At 37.1% G+C, this 18,045-nt stretch overlaps 1 protein-coding gene across 7 annotated transcripts in view; it reads left to right on the top strand.

Annotated features, from left to right (window-relative positions):
• The first annotated feature begins 3,945 nt into the window (after window positions 1–3,945).
• The window catches only part of tmcc1a (transmembrane and coiled-coil domain family 1a), a 108,175-nt gene continuing 94,075 nt past the window's right edge, over window positions 3,946–18,045 (top strand). For 2 of the 7 annotated variants that reach the window (XM_015347959.2, XM_069189373.1), the window contains exons 1-2: window positions 5,391–8,457; window positions 12,357–12,474. The gene's annotated coding sequence lies outside the window, so the exon portion shown is untranslated. Of the gene's footprint in view, window positions 4,001–5,390; window positions 8,458–12,356; window positions 12,475–18,045 lie in introns of those variants that run through there. The other 5 variants (XM_069189371.1, XM_069189375.1, XM_069189372.1 and 2 more) reach the window with 4 other exon arrangements.

The following is an 18,045-nucleotide window of genomic DNA, read 5'->3' on the forward strand; positions in this document are numbered from 1 at the left end:
TACAGTATTTCTACTGAAATTTCATTGAATCTGTCCTGACATTCACTGCAGTAGCCAGGTTTGGTTACCTTAATACACAGAATAAAAACTAAGTGAGCAGGATTGTGAAGGTAGCCAGCAAAATTATTTGTGCATAACAGCAACAGCTTTCAAACATCAATGTCAAATAAATAGGGCAGAAGGCCAGTATAATCACTGACTGTCATGGCTACACCTTGCACAATGAATTTGAGCTCCTTCCATCTGGGTATCCATTTAGACTGCTTAGATTCAAATGGAACAGAACCAAGTTTACTCTTATTTATAGTTTTTTTTCTGTCTCATCATACATGTATGTCTCTTATTACTTAATGGATTCATTTTCAATATATTATGTATTGTGTTATGTCCTTTACCTGCCTGTGAAGCAAATGTCCCATCTGGGACATTGAAAAGAAGTAACTGGAATAAACTCTTCTGCACAAGCTATAGAACTCTGTGTGCAAAATAGCAAGAAGCTCTGACACACAATGTTTTTATGAACAGGGTGTCTGGTTCCTGCCTCTGGTGTGAGGATTATAGTCATCTTTAAAATTGGGGCGGGATTGCAAAAGCAAAATAATTTGGTGATTTCAACAAGTCGTTAATACATTTTGTTCAAGATCTAAGCAGAAGCATCAGCAATAAATCATGAGAAAAGTTGTAGAACAGGACAACCAGAAAAATAAAATTATTTTTAAAATAAATAAAATTTGTTTTTCAGTATATCCCAGTAGCACCTAGGGTTTTCTATTATTGTATCATGCAGAATCTTATGAAGTTGTCATGCTCTGTGTTTTAGGCCATGCAGATGGCAATAACCACGACACAAGCATTTCTGGTTATTCTGAAGAATTTTAATTTAACGGGTCAGTCCACATCATATTTAAGTTCACAGCAGTATTCGCCTCTGGGGTGATTGAGGATACTTGGGAGAAATGCCGAGTACCACATGTAAGGACACATACCGTGCTTTGCCTTTGATATAAATGGTGAACTGCAGAACAGTCACTTCCATTGTAATGAAATGTACCTGGTCTATCCTATACTGAAGGTTTGCTAAGTCATGAAAGGGAGTTTTGACTTTTAGATCTTGAGAACTCTTTGAGCAGATGGTAAATTAAATGGTATTTAACGTGTGTGATATTGTTAAAAGGTACACCTGGGAAGTCCAGAGCATGTCAGGTTACAGTTTTGATTCATTTACTTTTTTTAGATATGAGCAACTTTGCTGGACCTTGATTCATCACAGTGTAAAAAACCTATGTATTTGTACGAGTATCTCATCCTTGTTTGCTTTTCATTCGTTGTTGAACAATCATTACCCTGGAGTCAGCTAGTTAGTGTCAATTTTTATACTGATTTATGGCTTTTAGTATTACTGAAGGAGAAGAAAAATACCCACACTTTTTTAATGCTCCATTTCTTTCAGCAAATATTGGCATATCACACAAGCAAAGTTGTAATGTGTCAAATGGCTGAAGATCCTCCCTAGGATACAGATAAAGAATGAAAATGACTTTTGTATTTGAGCTTTTTAAAATAACAGGTGGATAAATCAATAAAATATTAATACATGAGTGTTGGATAAACCAGACATAATCAATCTTAGCGGGATATAAATCAAATGTTACAAATGTTTAGGACACATCAGTTCGTTAAGAGCTGATTACAAACTCAGACTGCCACGTAAAAATATGATATACACATTTTCTTCAACAAAAATGTTAAACAAAATGTGTGTAATTACCACTTAATTGTATAAATATTAAAATTGAAACATCATTGGATACATAACAAATATATACTTGTCAGAACAGTGTGAAAGTGTTTAACATTATTTTCAAGTCATATAGAAGATCCAAGAACCACCATATGAAAATATATACAGTAAATATAAGCACAACAATCTCAGGATGCAGAAAGGCGTTAATATCAAAGTCTTCATTAAGACCTCTTTGGTGCTGTGCAACAGATAGTATTGTAAACACTGAGCCCAGACGTCTCTCTCCTGAGTAACAAAGTAATCAAGAACACCTCAGTCCTTCCTAGGAATCTGTACTGTATGTTCAAAATACCTACATATTTTAATGACGGATATTATGTGTGACTTCCATAAAAAGACCAGTCACAGGATTTTTCATATCCACAGTCTGAATACCACTATGATGTTTGCCAATCAAGTGTTAAAAACATTGTATTTTACCATGCAGGTATTTTATCATATAGATAACATATGTGAAGTGAAGTGCGAGTTATCCATCCATTTTCTAACTGCTTTATCCCATACAGGGTCACTGGGAAGTAAGAGCATATCTCAACAAGGAACAAGTGCAAAGCAGGATACATCCTGGATGGCGCACCATTCCATTGTAGAGAACAGACACAAACACGCTCACACAAGGGCAAATTTTCTCAGAAGCCAATTAAGCTACCTGTATGTGTTTGGAAACCCATGCAAATACAGAACATACACACTCCATGCAGATAGCACCCCTAGGAATTAACCCAAAGGCCCCAGCACTGTGAGGCAGCAATTCAATGTGTCATTGAATAATAATAAAGGGATCTGTTATATTATATTGTGCACATGGCCTACATAGTTTCACAAACATATTGCTAATTCAAAACTACTAGCAGATCACTTAAATGTCCATAATCTTTTAAAGGCAGAATTATGAGGTTTGTTAAGGACTATGAAATGGATATGAACAATATCTCAGTGTTAATTACCTCATTATTCTACACAAGGTTATTGACTGATTCAATAACATTTAATAAATTACATTGTTTTATTGTGACAGAGCTGAATTTAGTACCTCTATTTAAGACTACTCTTTCTATTGCTCTTCAGAACTAGAATTACTTGAGTTGCTTTAGGAAACACAAGCCATAATTATTTTGTGGTTGTGGCCACCATTTAATTATGTTGAATCAGCACAGGTCTAAACAGTTCTGATTGTCTGACATCCAAAAGCACTCTCCCTTCATGCATCTTTTTAATGTGAATAATGGCACTGAGCTCCAAAGATAGTATTTTCTTGTGAAATAAAAGGCCAATAATAGCCAGTGTTTCAGGATTTTCATTTGATATCTGTGGTTGCTTTTAATTTCTACTCCAAACATAAAACACAAAACTGCAATTGTAATTACACAAAGGAAACTTTTTTTTCATTTGGATAAAATATTCTTATGGAAAATCTGTAAAATAACAATGTGTAAAAACCCCCCGTTTTTATACAGATGTACATTTCAAAACAATTAAATGCTACTCACAACGGAGGGCCTGCCAGACGAGGAAATGTAAACGATACAAACTTTCATTTTGTTGTTTAAAACATAAACAACAGGTCAGCAGGCATATTTTGAAAACAACTTGACAGTTTCACTGTGTTTAACATAATATTGCTTTCATTTAACATAACGCTGGTGAATGACATAATGCAAAAACGAGTAAAACTGCATAGATCAGAGAGTAAAAGACAACAGTCACGTTCTGTTTGTGGCTGTGGATCTCGTCTGTAGCACAACGTGATGGTACTGTATACTTGACAGAGATATAGCAAGGGTTCAGAACCAAAAACTGGTGATTTAACTGGAGTCTTGCCCTTCCATTTCTGACTTTTTTTATTCTTGCATAACAGTAATTATAAATCGTATTTTGACCTTTAAAGCGGGGTCCTTATTGAGAACTTCTTTGTGAAGAGGGCACCTCCTACCACAAAGTTTTAAGAACCTCTTCTAGAGCTGTATAATGGTAGTGAATGGAAACTTGCGTGGAATACCAGCGCGCCAGTCAAACCTAGCGCTCGGCTGCTTCAGCCACTGTCGGACTGAAGTCAGTGCGACACATCACACTACACGGCTGACCCCTCCCCTCGCTCCACCACGTCCGACGTGGAAACGCACTTCCTGACGTCATCGTGGGAGTGCTCCATCGGGAGGAATGAGCCATCACCAGTACAATCCGCTCAACGCTCCTGTAAGTGTCAATTTCAAATTACCGTACCTGTTTTCATTGACGAGCCAAATTAGAAATGCACGGTTGGGATCAGTGGCTTCAAGATGTCTGGTATGCACGGGAGCGGGGGGGTTGGTGGTGCTGTCTATAACCACGTACTTAGTCCGACCTTAATAAAATAACACCTAGGCAACACACAGGCAAAGCGGGACTTGGGGGGGGGGGGGTAGTCAACCTGTGTCAGCTTCAATTAATAGATGTGACTCAGGATCAAACGCTTAAATGATGTTGTCGTCTTTGTAACTTGTTTTTTTAGAATAATGCATCGGTTCTGGCCTTATTAATTATTGTCCGCCGTCCCCGCAGCGGATCGGTCTCGAAACAGCTGCCCCTTGCCTGAGTGATTATGTCTCTGTCCTTTTCATGTAATGAAAAAAATAAGATCTATTACAGAAATAGATGGGTTCATGGAGCTTTTTATATTTAACGATCGGGCGAGCGCTAATTGGCTGCGCTATTTATCTGTTAATTACGTGGAGAAAGAACAGCGCAGCCTCCTGTGACTTTATTGACGGTTAAATGTTTTGATTTGATGCGATAACGCACAAAGTTTATGTTGAAACATTTTGTTTAACTTTGTTTTACTTAAAGTATAAGCACCCCTTGTTCTTTTTTTAATTAATATTTGTACAAGTATATGTACAGCCGCAGTAAAAAAAAAACTCATGTTTTCACTTTTTCATGTAACTTTAAGAACAGAGTATTACGAGGAAAGAAGAAACTGGGGTTTATATTTATCAGCGACATATGTATTTTTGAATGAATTTAAACTAATCTCATCTAATTTTCGGGAGAGGTGTTGCCTCGTACTGTGATGTGATGATACAGTGGACAAGTATGAGGAGGTGTGCACGTATCGGATATTAACTGTTGCAAAATTTCATTCACCTTAAAATAGTTTCTTGCTTTTTGTATGTCACGTTTTCCTCTGGAGGATAAGTGCTTCACTTATTTTTTGCCGGACTTTGGCGATGCGAGAGAGTGTTCTAAGTCTCGGTATTTTTATCCATCGACAAGACTCTTCTTCGTTCAGAATTTCATCCTTTTGCGGATTTCAGCAGTGATGGTCGTGGTTTTGGATTGAAGCATTTTTTTTTCTCTTCCTCTCGGTGTGGAGAAATAATAATATTCTGCAAACCGATGAAGTGTTGAGACAAACTTACTCAGAATATTGATCCCTTTTACCGTGGTACTCCTAAGGAATATACACATCTGATTATAGCCTGCACTGTACAGAATATGTGTATATTAAATTAAGGAAAGCGCTGGAGAATCATTTGGATTAAATGTACATCTATATTTCCTTCTCTACGAAGACGTCTTCGCTATTGGTTGAGACTGAAGGTATGTGTTGTAAAACGACTATTCATTTGCTGTCTCTTAGCATTTTCTTGATTGAATATCTATTCTGGTATTAAATCTTTCCAAGTTTCTCTTAAACAGTGTAAAGCTTCTGGCTTGAGGGTAGTTAGGCTATTGTAGGAGCAGAGGGTCCGGATATTATTGTAACACGTTTGTGAAGAGCCTTACTACGATTGCCAGTGATGAGTAAGAAATTGAATTTCTTGTTTCTGCTTCTACATTTATGAGCTATAAACTATGCAGGCTAAAAGAGGACCTTATTTTAATCTAGTGTCTACTGGATTGAGTAGTCCTTTTCTGTAGTTTTAGTACTGCCCAAGCATTGCTCATAACTATTTGTTCTACACCACCTAATGTTCCTAGTAATTATTTTTGCACAATACTTTGCAGTACAGTGTGACTTTTTGAGTTCAGTGCAGTAACTTGTTGAACTGTGAAGTACAGCATAGATGTAATGCCTAATTTGCAGTGCATTAGCTGTAACCAGAATACTTCACCATTTCTTTTTGTTCTGCAAGAACTCCACCACCTGTAGTGGGTTGTTTTTGTTTTGCTTTATTTGCTCTTTTTCATGATCACTCCTTCCCACCTGCCAGCAAACAGCTAAAAATAAAAACAGGTTCAGTCCAGAGAGGTCAGATGGAGGTAGGCATGTCTGAAGGTCTTTCTAACAGGCTGTGAAAACTTGGATTGCTTGAGTTTGCATTCGCAGTGTTATTTTGGATCCTCTTGTTTGGCATTTTCCACCTCCTTTAGGAGAGGCAATGTGAAAGAAGCTAAGGACAGCACGACAGTAGGGGTTTTATAGACGTTGGGAGGCTGCCACATGGTTTAATCTGGTCTGGGACATGCCTACATAGTTCAGTACCATAGTACAACTCCTGTCCGCCTTTACTGATGCTAATGGCTGACTCGTTGTCTTTATTTACTGCTCACCTGCAAGCCTCCAGGGTTGATTACTAGAGAGCCTAGGGGCATGAAAGTTTGTCTTTACCTAATTATCATGTTTCGCTTGCAGGAGGGTGTAGTATTAACAGCGTTCATTGTTAGACAGGGATCCCATTTCCGATGTCTGGATTAACACTCTGCTAAGAAGCCTTTTATTACATGGCTAGGGGGAGGGGATTGTCTGTGAAACTGCTTTACTGGTTGTGAATTATGCCATCTTTTTGATTTATCCCTTCACACCGGTGAAATAGTGTTAATCACAGAGGACATGCTAACCCAGTTAATATGACCGGCACTAGGTCACTTTGAAATGGCCTAGTGGGTTAATGAGAAAGTCTATTTTTAAAGTTGCCCCCCCCTCCCCCTCGTAGACTCAGATTATAAGACATCTGGCTCCCATCACTACACCTCAGGTTTATCATATTGACATGCGGAATCTTGAATTTTCTGTAGCAGGTTTGTGATCATTTTGTTCATCTCAGAATGATCTTTATATGATCGCTTTAACATTCATCTCAGGATGATACCTTATAGAAAAGAACTGAGGGTTAGGAGACCTTTTACTGTTGGTAACCTTGAACTTTGGGGAATTCCAAAAATAAACTAATGCCCTACATAATGTTTGTCCCTAAACTTCTACTGAGTACGGGGGCATTTCAAAGACTGGATGCAAGGCCCCGTATATTAAACTCTGATTGTGTAATGTTGTAGTTTTGTGAGCAATTAGGTTTGTTCACTCTGTCATACTCAAGAATGCTTTTTCTTGAATCTTTTTGTTTGCTACTGGTTGAATCTTAAGCAACACAATGACGTAGAACAGTATTGCTCTTGTCTAGCTGTGCTTCTGATAAGACATGAAGTTATTCAGGAGCGCTAGAGCTGCAATTGCAAGGAAAGTACGGCAGTTCATTAGCGCCACGGAGAAAAAAATATTTTTTACGTTTATACAAGATAGTATTGCATTTAAACGCAATAACTAATTTGCGAAAACTGTTGTTTTAAATTTATATCTTGCATTCCGTAACAGTAACAGTTAGCCAACAATAGGTATAAATCAGGTGGGTAGCTGTGTCAGCATGCGTAGGCTGCAATGGAGCAAGTAATAGGTTTATTCCATGCTGAAAAAAAGAAGAATGAAAACACAACGTTTTCGGCAGTGGAGGTATAAATCTACTCTTAACAAGATATTAATATAGTAGGTTATATTGTTCACAAATTAACGATTGCATTTAAACACAATACTGTCTCTTAAACACAATAATAATTTTCTCATTTAAACGCAGTACTATCTCATTTATACAAAAAATAATAATCTTCTGTAGGAAAGTGTATTCTGACAGACTATCAAATAAACACCAGTCACTGCTTTGAGCCAGAATGATTTTGAACTTGATACTTCAACTTCATTAAACCTACTGTACCTCTTGCACATCTTCTCCTCATTAACCTACAGTAACATCTTCAGCACAAGTCAAATGTTTGTCACAACCTGTGTGAAGATTAAACCATTCCTTTGGGTCCTTTCAGTTTTTTTGTTTTCAGAGGCCAAACTCTTAACTAGTGATGACATATCAGTAATCAATGTATAATCTGTAACTCACTCATGATCAGGAATATTCCAGTCATATGAGAAGTGATTGATTTTGTGAATTGCTTGTGAATGGACAAGGAGTTAGTTTGAAAAACGAGCTTTGCATCTACATATGCTGTGTTTCATCTGCTGTCTGAATGACAGATTGTTGCTTACATTACTATTTTTCAAGTGCGCTGCCTGAATTATTGATCTTTACGCTTGAAAAATGCAGTAATAACCCAGAATCATAATTCCTACTGCTGTTTATTAATATATTTTATAAAATGATTTGAACTAGATTCCCAGAGGTTTTTGTCTTATTGGACTTGTTCAAGCCTCATTGAATTTTGAGTACCCATTAACTCCTTCACAAAAAGACTTTAAGTGCACATTAAGACATCTTGGACTCTATGTGATCTCTCCTAAGCATAACTGATTGCAGACACTCTCCTTATTAAAACATGGCTTGACTCAAACTGTAAATACGCAAGAGGCCCTGTCAGGCTCTGTTCCCGAAATGACCAGAAACTACAAGGTAAGAATCATATCCGATAAGTATAATTTCAGTTAAGTGTTTGTTAAGAAGGTGCTGGTGTGGGACGTCTTAATACTGTATTGTGTTAGCACAGCATTTTGCCTCTTTTCAAATTGCAATTTGATGATTTGGTAGTATATTTCCTTTGAAACCCAGTCACTGTGGTAGTGCAATTCTTCAGGGATGTTGCATGCTGGTGTATACAAGTTTAAATTGGTTTGTGAAGGTAGCAAGATCATTCAGCTCTGTGGAGTATTTACTCTACAGCTCTAGTGGATTTACTTTGCAGACACACATAGTAAATGATAAATTACAATTCTGTTAAAGATCAAGCCTTAGGGCTACAATATCAAAAATAAATTACCCTTAGGGATTTTGCACAGAGGATATATTTACATGTTGTGGTGTGTCCTCAAAGCAGATTTGGACTTGAGTACAGTATCTTGGTAAGTTACATGCACATGACGTTCTCCATTCTGTGAAAGTGATTCTGAATTATTGAGGATCCTGATGTTGGAAAGGGACTGTGTTCTTACTTTTACAGATTTGTAATTCTGCCACTTTGCTATCAGAAACGTAAGTAGGTACAGTAGCTATGTGACACCTGTAGAAGGCTTCGCAGCTGTAAATGTCTCTCTTTTCAGCCTGGAATAAACCTTTACCTGTCCCTGTCAGAAACTTAGCCTGCATCTGGTGCAGAATTGAATAACTGTATTACAGGATAGGACATTCCCATATTACTAATGTAATGAAGGATTCATTCTTTAATAATGTATATGTAAACTTAATATCCATTACTAAACCCAACAATTCTTATACTGTATATTATTACTGTTGCTTTAATCCATCACACGTTTTTCAGCCTGTGAGTTTAAAGTAGCAGTTGAATCAGTGAGAAATGAGCAACAGTAACAAGTGAGTGAGAGCAAGTATTTCTGTTCTGAAATGCCTTTCTCTACAGTATGTTTCTACAGTATGCCAGGGATTAATGTTTATAATGAGTTCAAATTCACTGCCTCTTTTAATTAACCAGCACACCTTTAACACAACTATGTAGTTACTGGTAGATCAGTCTAGTTTCTTTGTTGAGGCAGGATGTGGTTTTTTACAATAAGTTCCCATTTGAATACCGAAAAGGAATGTTTTCATGTATTTTTTTTCTAATTGCTTAATTGTAAGACATTGGCATGTTTTAAAGCCGAAAACGCTGTGTAAATTTCCAACAGGATTGCAAAATGGAATTCTGAATGATTTGTACGTGTACCGTATATTTAAGCCTGCCCTGTGTATATCTGCCCTAATATGGTTACCAAGCAAGTGGAGTGCACAAATATTTATGAAGTAGTATTAAATGTTAACACGCAGGTATCATAAATCCCATACCTCATAGTCCTGATACTGCAAAGAAACCTCTGTGTGGAATTTTATGTACATTCAATTTTACAGTTAAAGTAACCACCTTTAAAATAATGCTGATCAAATATGTCTGTCACATAGAAGATATATTGGGCCTTTTCTGCATTCCAGCTGGCTGACATATCAAGGCTAGGAGAGTGTCGTGGTTGTGGTAGCTTCCTGTCAAGACAGTATTCAGATGACTTGACAGCTTTTCTTGTGTGTAAAAGCTTTAGTGTCTTTCATCGCGAAATATGAATTCCTTCAAAAGAAACAGTCATCAGAGAGAGATGGATGTCTTTTTTGTTACACAGTGATAAAAAACAGTTGCCTGTTCTATGGTCGGAGAGGAAGTGTTGGTGAAGCAAGCATTGTGCGATTCAGCACCCCAGGAAGTTGCTTTCATCTATCTGTAGGTCTTCGTGCTAGTTATGTGACGTTACATTGACGGAGAGACAAATATACAACATATTTAATTTTTTCAGACTTGAAAACATAAGGAATATATTTTGTATATGGATCGGCTCAGTATGGATTCTTGTCTTCATTGCCCATTTGTCAATTTGTCAGAGATTTACTTATAAAGTAAATGACAGCTCGTGAACAAATTCTAGAATGAGTTCAGGTTAATACAATCTTCAAGAAAAAGTCTTATTTTGCATATGAATAAATTAGCGGTAACTTAATTGGTATGTGCATATAATTAAAGATAATTATTAATGCTTTCTTTAAGATGCTTTTTGGAGGCAGAGTCAGGATGTAATCTTACCACAATAATACAGGTTGAAACAGGTGGCACATAAATGTGCACTGTGTGCTAGTTTAACTACCAGTTTTGAACTGGTAGGCAATTAAGTGTAATATTTATTAAATTAACCTCTAGAACGTCTATGTATATTTGAGTCACTAAGACCAGCATCACTATTCCAAATTTTTACTCCTATTTAGTGCACAAAGTTAGGAAAAACTGATTTGTGTAAAGTAGAAGAAATTTGAGAGCCTATGACAGAGGTGCTGGGCTATGGATTGCCCTGTACAAAAGTGGTGATTTATCACATACAGAACTGGAAACATTCAATTGCAAATATGATTTTGACAAATTGCACTATAATAGAGGTCTGTATGAGTGTTAAAGGCAGAGCATAATGCACCCCGGTGTACGTTCTGTATTTTAATACGTCTCTTACATTAAACACTTGTATTTAATTGATTTTTGAGCTGATGCTTTGCCATTCCTATTTATGTGTGTTTATTACTGACTTGATTGGACTGCATTAGAAGAGAGCTCTCTGCCACATCACACCCTCCCTGGCCTGTATCTGAGTTTTGGATTAGTTGGATCACAAAGGTGATGGACTAGATGAATCAGTTGTGGATTTGATGACAAAAACTAGTTTTCTAGTGCACATGCAGGATTCAGTTCTCAATGGCCAGTGAGTTTTTGTTTCTCATGTTATCTCCGAATTGTATCGCTGAATTAATTGTTTACTTCCAATCTAACCTTTCTTTGCCTGGTCTGAAACAGGTGAAAGTGAAAAAAGGCTTATCCAGCAGTTTTTGTTAAGAGCAGCAAGATCCTTCTGATATAAAGACTTTAACTTGCTATTCCAGCAGAATGTATCTCATCTCTAATTTTTGAATGAAGTCTGCACATTTTACTTCAAATATTTTTTCAGACCAAAATTTGTTTCTTCAAGTTAATGTGGAGAATTGAACTATATAGCCTGCCCATGATTATCAAATAAGCCCAAAGCACACAGTCAGAGCGAAGTTTAGAAATGGTTGAATTGAATGGTGTTAGTGTATTTAATGTGGGAGATCCTGTGGTTAGCAGTTTTTCACAATACAGTAAGTGCCTCGGTGGCTTGGCATGTAGCACAGTTGTGGGTGAGCTCCTTACTTAATTGCACTGTAGAAATCCACCAACTGCAACCTGCTTAACATAGGCATTTGTTTCAAATTGCCACTTAACTCTGTGCTTTAATGAGCTATTAAAATGTAACTGGTACAATTTCAATGAAGTGATAGCAGAAGCTAAATGTTAAAATGATTTGAAAGTATGGAAAACTGATTTTTTTTTACAAATGCAGAATATTGCCAGACTCATCAGGAGTGCAGTGGTTACTTGCCATGATTGTGAACTCACTGAACAGTCATACTTGTTTGCTGTTTTTCTAATGGTGCATGAAGACAATTTGCAGGACTGAGATGAGCCATATCCTGTGTGTATTAACACCTGTGGTTTGTATCAGGTGAACCTCCAGTTTACTATTTTCTTGCATTTTGAATGGCCTTGAAGTTGTTCACATTCCCATAGAGCTGGTGAAGTGGACAGAACCTACAGTGCAATGTTAATCCCCACTGCCTGTCTTCCTTTTCTTCAAACCTCCCTCCTATAGAAGGATAACCAGCAAAGGTGACAAGTGTGTTTTAAGTATTGTCTGCTTTTATAACTCTTCCTCCTTTTGTTTCCTCACATTGTCTGACGTTGTCTGATCCTGGAGGTCATGGAGATTTTGAGCTTTGCCTTGTGATCTCAGTGGGATTTGATGATAAACCTGCCGAGGTGGGAGGCCAGTGAATTAACCAAAGACATTGTAATCTTTGAGCACCGCATGCAAGGTCAGTAGTCAAATGTGAATGTCCCAAGGTTCATGCAGCAGATAAGATTATGAAGGTTCTCAAGGTTGTTCTTGGTCATGTACAAGTTTTGGAATAGGTAAATGTATACTGTACATTGGAAATCCATATATATATATAAACACAGTAGTAGTGATTTCTTTCACTGCTTTGGCATGTTTGCCCACATGGCATCATGTGTTGTTTTAAAAGCTCCTTGTATCCTTGCAAAATGCCTGTATTAGTTTTGATTGGTCCGACATGTATTCCGGTAGGATCGAGTAAAGATTTATTCCATGCTGAAAAGAGAAGAAAGGAAACAACGTTTTGGCTTTGGTTTCCTTTCTTCTCTTTCCAGCATGGAATTAATCTTTACTTGTTCCTTTGCAACCTACACATGCTGACGCAGTTCCCTACTTGAATGTATTCCAGTAGGCCCTTCGAGTAATTTAATCTAGTACTGAGTACTGATATAGTAACCCAACTGTCAGAAAGAAAATATTGTACTTCTAGCATTACTCAGTCAGCCGAATAAATTATTTGGGTGAGGAAACAACAGTTATTTCTGTTTAAAGTAAATTACAGAATTAAACTATAAAAAAAAGCACTGAAAATTAAATTCAAAAGTCTCTTTGCAATGGAATATGTGAAAATGGAACTGAGCCTCGAAGAAAGCAGAGACCGACGATGCGTGGAGCCAAGGTCAGTCTGAACTAGCACAGCTGAACAAAAAATATATTTTGCAGGTTAAGGGTGAGAAACTGCCTTTCTGAGACAAAGCATTTTGCCTTCTTGTACAACCTTCAAAAATATCAGATCGATGCAGGAAGGAATCAGTAAGACAGCTAGAAAGTAGAGATGGGATAATGAATGAAGGCATATAATGAACACTTGTTTAGAGGCTCAACCTTCATCGTTATTTTTAAACATTCTTCTACATTGGTCTTCAGAGCACTGAGTCATATAAAAGCCATTTTCTTAAGGCCCATAAACATAAGGCTCTGTGGTAAGGTATTGAAAAGGAAAGGATAGACGTATATGTACCATATCAGCAAAATAGTGCAGTTAGGTTTCCCATGATGTTTTCCACATTTGTGGGAAACTTCTGCCTTTACCTTATATAACTAGGTCTTAGGTCACTTGATAATATGACTCCATGTTCACTGGGACCCTTTGAAACTTGACAAAAATTGAAAACTGCTCCAAAATTAAAAAATGGTAGTTTGCCAGTTCAGCATTACGCCTTAACCAAGTTGAAAATGAATATTTTGCATAGTGCATAGTCACTGTGCAATACTGATCAGCTGTTCACCATTTCTGGGAATAATAAGACTATGAGCAGCTTAACAGTGTTGCTGATTAGTTAGAAATAGTCCTTTAAGATTAGGTCTTACAATGAACAGCGTTACATGTTTACGCCATGCAAGTATTAAACCACAATTACGTCTTTGTAGCTAAGGGTAGTTTTAAAATCCTGACCCATCTAAAACCGCCTTAGTAATCACAGATCTATCTAGTCAACATATTAACATTATGGGACATATCCTTTATTATCTTTACAATGGGTGTTATTAATATAATTTGGCATTGCCTGCTATTCCAAGTATTTTTTATTGTGACTGTATATTCAGTCCACAAGCAGCAGTTGTAAGTAAATGGTAAAATATCTCAAAAATACTTTCTATGTCCCTCCTGTGCATTGGTTTGTTATAAAATTACTACAAAATAAAACCTAAACAGAGCCCTGAAGCCTCAGTCTTTTTTCTGTTCTAATACACTACATAAAAATTAGCACAAAAAAGAACTATGCTTTTCTACAAACTGACTCCTTTCTTTAACCAGATGTACAGTGACAGCCTGGAGAGTATAGTTATACAACAGGGCATTTACTGGAGCTCTTTGAGTGAAGTATCTAGTTCCAGGGTACATCAGCAGCTTCCCACTTGAGATTTGAACCCCTGACCGTGTTGTCCAGAGAAGACATACCTAAGAAACTGGCTGGGAGCTAAAAGCAACAGAAAGGACAAGAAAATAAATGTCTCATTAGCATGAGAGTGCTGAAAGTAACAGACCGGTGAACAGTGTAATGGCTCTCAAGTTACCGAGGTCTCCTGCACCAGTAATCAGCCTTAGACCAAAGTGGTTATAATAGCCCTGTGGGCTTTCTCAAGAGAATCGATTAAGGCATTATCACTCCTGTGTAGAATAAATTGGGTGGGCTGCTCACTTTATCTCATCCTTAAAGAAGATGGAAGGCTCTGGAGTTCATAACCCAACCATTCATTGTGTATATTTGAAAGTCAGATTTATGGAAGCAGAAACCATCTCCAGAGATGTGAGGCCAGTGTTAATTTTTACATAAATGAGTTCCACGACTATGCAATCCTTGCTGTGAAGAGAGTTGGTAGTCGTTACCTGCTGTTAAAATATTCTTCCCCCTTAAACCCAATCCCTTCTTGATAAAAAATCTGTTGATGCTTTAATTTAGTGATGCAGTTTAAAATCCCCACACTGAAGGTCTGAATAAGACAAAACTGACATGATTCAGAAACATCTGTTGTTAACTGGACAGACAGTTCTACAGATCAAATAGGATAGGCTACTCCATGAAATGACACCATACCTGAAAAATGGCTCCAATTCCCAGAATAATGTTGAGACAGATTAATCATATCCAATAACAAATAAAATATCGTATTAAGTTAAGTTAGGCATCTTGGGTGAAGTGAGACACACTGGCTTTTATGCAGCTGAGGTTGCATGTAGACACTGTTGTGATGAGGCTACAGACAATTGATTTGCTGAACTGAAATTAAAAAAAACTTGGTGCCAATAGTCTGAAAAAAGAAAACTTTTTTACTATCCAACCTTTTTGATGGAGCTGATAATTACAGTTGTGAAAACAGTTATGTAATTAACTTATTTTAGCTTTCCTTTTAGTCAGGAGGATTTTTGTGTTCACAGTTGTGGTTTAATGATTTTAGACCTTTCTCTGTTCATTTGCTTTTGTGTCTATAATATAGGAGCAGTCCAATCAACATGATGTATATCATAGTATTACATGCAACTGACTCGTACGTTAATGAATGTGAATTAACCTGGTGTTATCGAACTGAAGTAAGAATGACTCAGTCATTTATCATCTGCCTCCTTTATAATTTAATGGTCATTCTGCAAGCCAGTTCAGAAAAGCATCAGACACATTGTTAAACATTGCCACTGAATGGGATCAGTATTGCTACTGTAGTGGATGTGTACAAAGACAGATTAATCTCCCTGCTCCCTGTCTCATCTGTGTGTGGTTTGGGTGTTAACTGATGCATCATGGTTAATGAATGAATCTAGCAAAAATGCACCTGTATTTAATGTGTGGGAAAGCATGACAGGAGAAATTATTATGGACAAACTGTTCCTGTGCTACAACTGATTTGAACATTATGGAACATTTTGTACTATGTTACTATTACGTCCCAGTATGTGGTCCATGTGTGTTTTGTTGCTGTTTTCCACTTCCTGACCTTGATTGTTCTCCCTCCCCCATTGGTCCATTATTATATCGTTTCTGTGTGACATCATCGTCAATCAGCTTCTCAGCCAATCAGAGTGCATCTTATTCAGTATATAACATGGAGGTTTTCAGAAGGAAGAGGTCTTTCATTTGATGTCGGTCCTGCTTTGCTTTGCTTTGCTTTGCTTTGCTTTGCTTTGCTTTGCTTTGCTTTGCTTTGCTTTGCTTTGCTTTGCTTTGCTTTGCTTTGCTTTGCTTTGCTTTGCTTTATTTCGTTTTTGGTTTTTGCTTTGGCTTTGTTGGTTTGTTTTGTGTGTGTGTATTTTTGTATAGCTTCAGCTTTTGTTGGTTTCTGTTCGTCTCCTTGTACTTTCGTTTGTTTATCGTTTATTTTGCCATTACCTTGCCCTAACGTGTTATATGTTCAACCTTTGTGTTCTTTTTTTTTACCCTGTTCCTGTTGACTACTCTTGTTTTCCCTTATTTGTATTCCTAGTTCACTTGTGTATTTGTGTGAACTTTAGGGCTAGTTAAGGTTGTTGGGTACATTCTACATACGTAGTTGATTTTTGTATAAGTAACACTAGTTTAGGACGGGTGAGTGCTGTTTTGTCTTGTATGGTTTTGGGTAGTCAGTGGAGGTTAGCTAGGTTGTTTGAAGACGCCGAAGACTGACTGTTTGGGGTTTTCTTTTGTAGTTAGGTCAGCTTCCTTACTTTCTTAGCCAGCTCCACTTTGTTATTTTCTTTTCTTTGGCACCACTCTAGTTCCCTATCCCTGTGTGTTATTATGAACCAGTCACTTATTCACCTTAAAATAATCACTTTTGCACCAACCCTTGTTGACATGCTTCCTAGTCCCTCACCAGAACCCACCTGCTTCCAAAAATTATCCTAAATGTTAGACCCCTTTACCCCTAGACACTTGGGGTCATAACAGTTACACTGTGGCCTCTCTGGAGACCACCTATCTGGATGAGCAACTCTACTATCTGACTGTTCTTTTTCTGACCTTTTGTGCTGAGGTATGCTGAATGTGCTCACAAATGTGACATTTAAGATTGTGGGCATTATTAGTATAATGACTATTATTCAGGGTGATTTGAGGAAATAAAGTGAAAATACATGTGCACTGCAATTGTCAACCCATTAGGTCTGGGAGAGATGTTACCAGCCTGTAATCTACTTCCTAAAAGAAACATAAACCAACAAAACAGATTTAATGGAGGCTTAAAATACAATTAAGAAATTGTAGGAAAATATAAATTTTAGAGAGAAAAGAAAAGAGCAAAGATTAATACATACTTTAGAATTTCTAGTTTTCTCTCAACAAGAGAAGCATCATGAAATATCAGATATCTGCACCATCTGTGTTGTCATACCTTAAAAACTTTAAGGGGAACTGCAATGCTATTTTTATATTTTAGTGTTAAAAAGAATCAGCACTGAAAGCATTTTAGGTCACAATGAAAATAAATTGTACACAGTAACTTGTAAAGCCTCCAATCTGCATCACAGAAATTACCATGTATGCACAGCACAATAGTCTGCAATTCAGAATGAGACGACAGATTTCAGTTGACGTGAAGCGGCCCTATTACATTGTAAAGAAACAAGCTTGTGAGTATTATAACTCTTTTCAATCCAGCAGACATTTTGCTCTCAACTTTAAGGCGGTTTTGCCACCAAATACTACTTGTAGACTCTGCATGCAAATCACGGTGAAATGTTTGCTTGTACAACCTGTACTTATTAGCTCGCAATAAGTGCAATTTGCGTGAACTTTCGTTCTCCCCCTTAGTGGTTTGTGACAACATCGGGATTTACGGCACTTTAGCAAAATTCATGATTTTGTGCTTAATTAGTTAATTTGACAACTTTTTCTATACCGTCAATGAATTTATTTTGGTTCAGAAATGTACTAACCAGTTGGAGAAATTGGGACTACAGTTTCATTTTAATTGACCCAATTAAGTGGATAAGATAATCTTATAATTTCTTAATTAGGTGCCAGTTGAACTCTTAGACCAGGGTTGCCTACTCTTGACCTATTGCATATATTCAAGT

The sequence above is a fragment of the Lepisosteus oculatus genome, chromosome 4, assembly GCF_040954835.1.
Source record: "Lepisosteus oculatus isolate fLepOcu1 chromosome 4, fLepOcu1.hap2, whole genome shotgun sequence".
Lineage (NCBI taxonomy): Eukaryota > Metazoa > Chordata > Actinopteri > Semionotiformes > Lepisosteidae > Lepisosteus > Lepisosteus oculatus.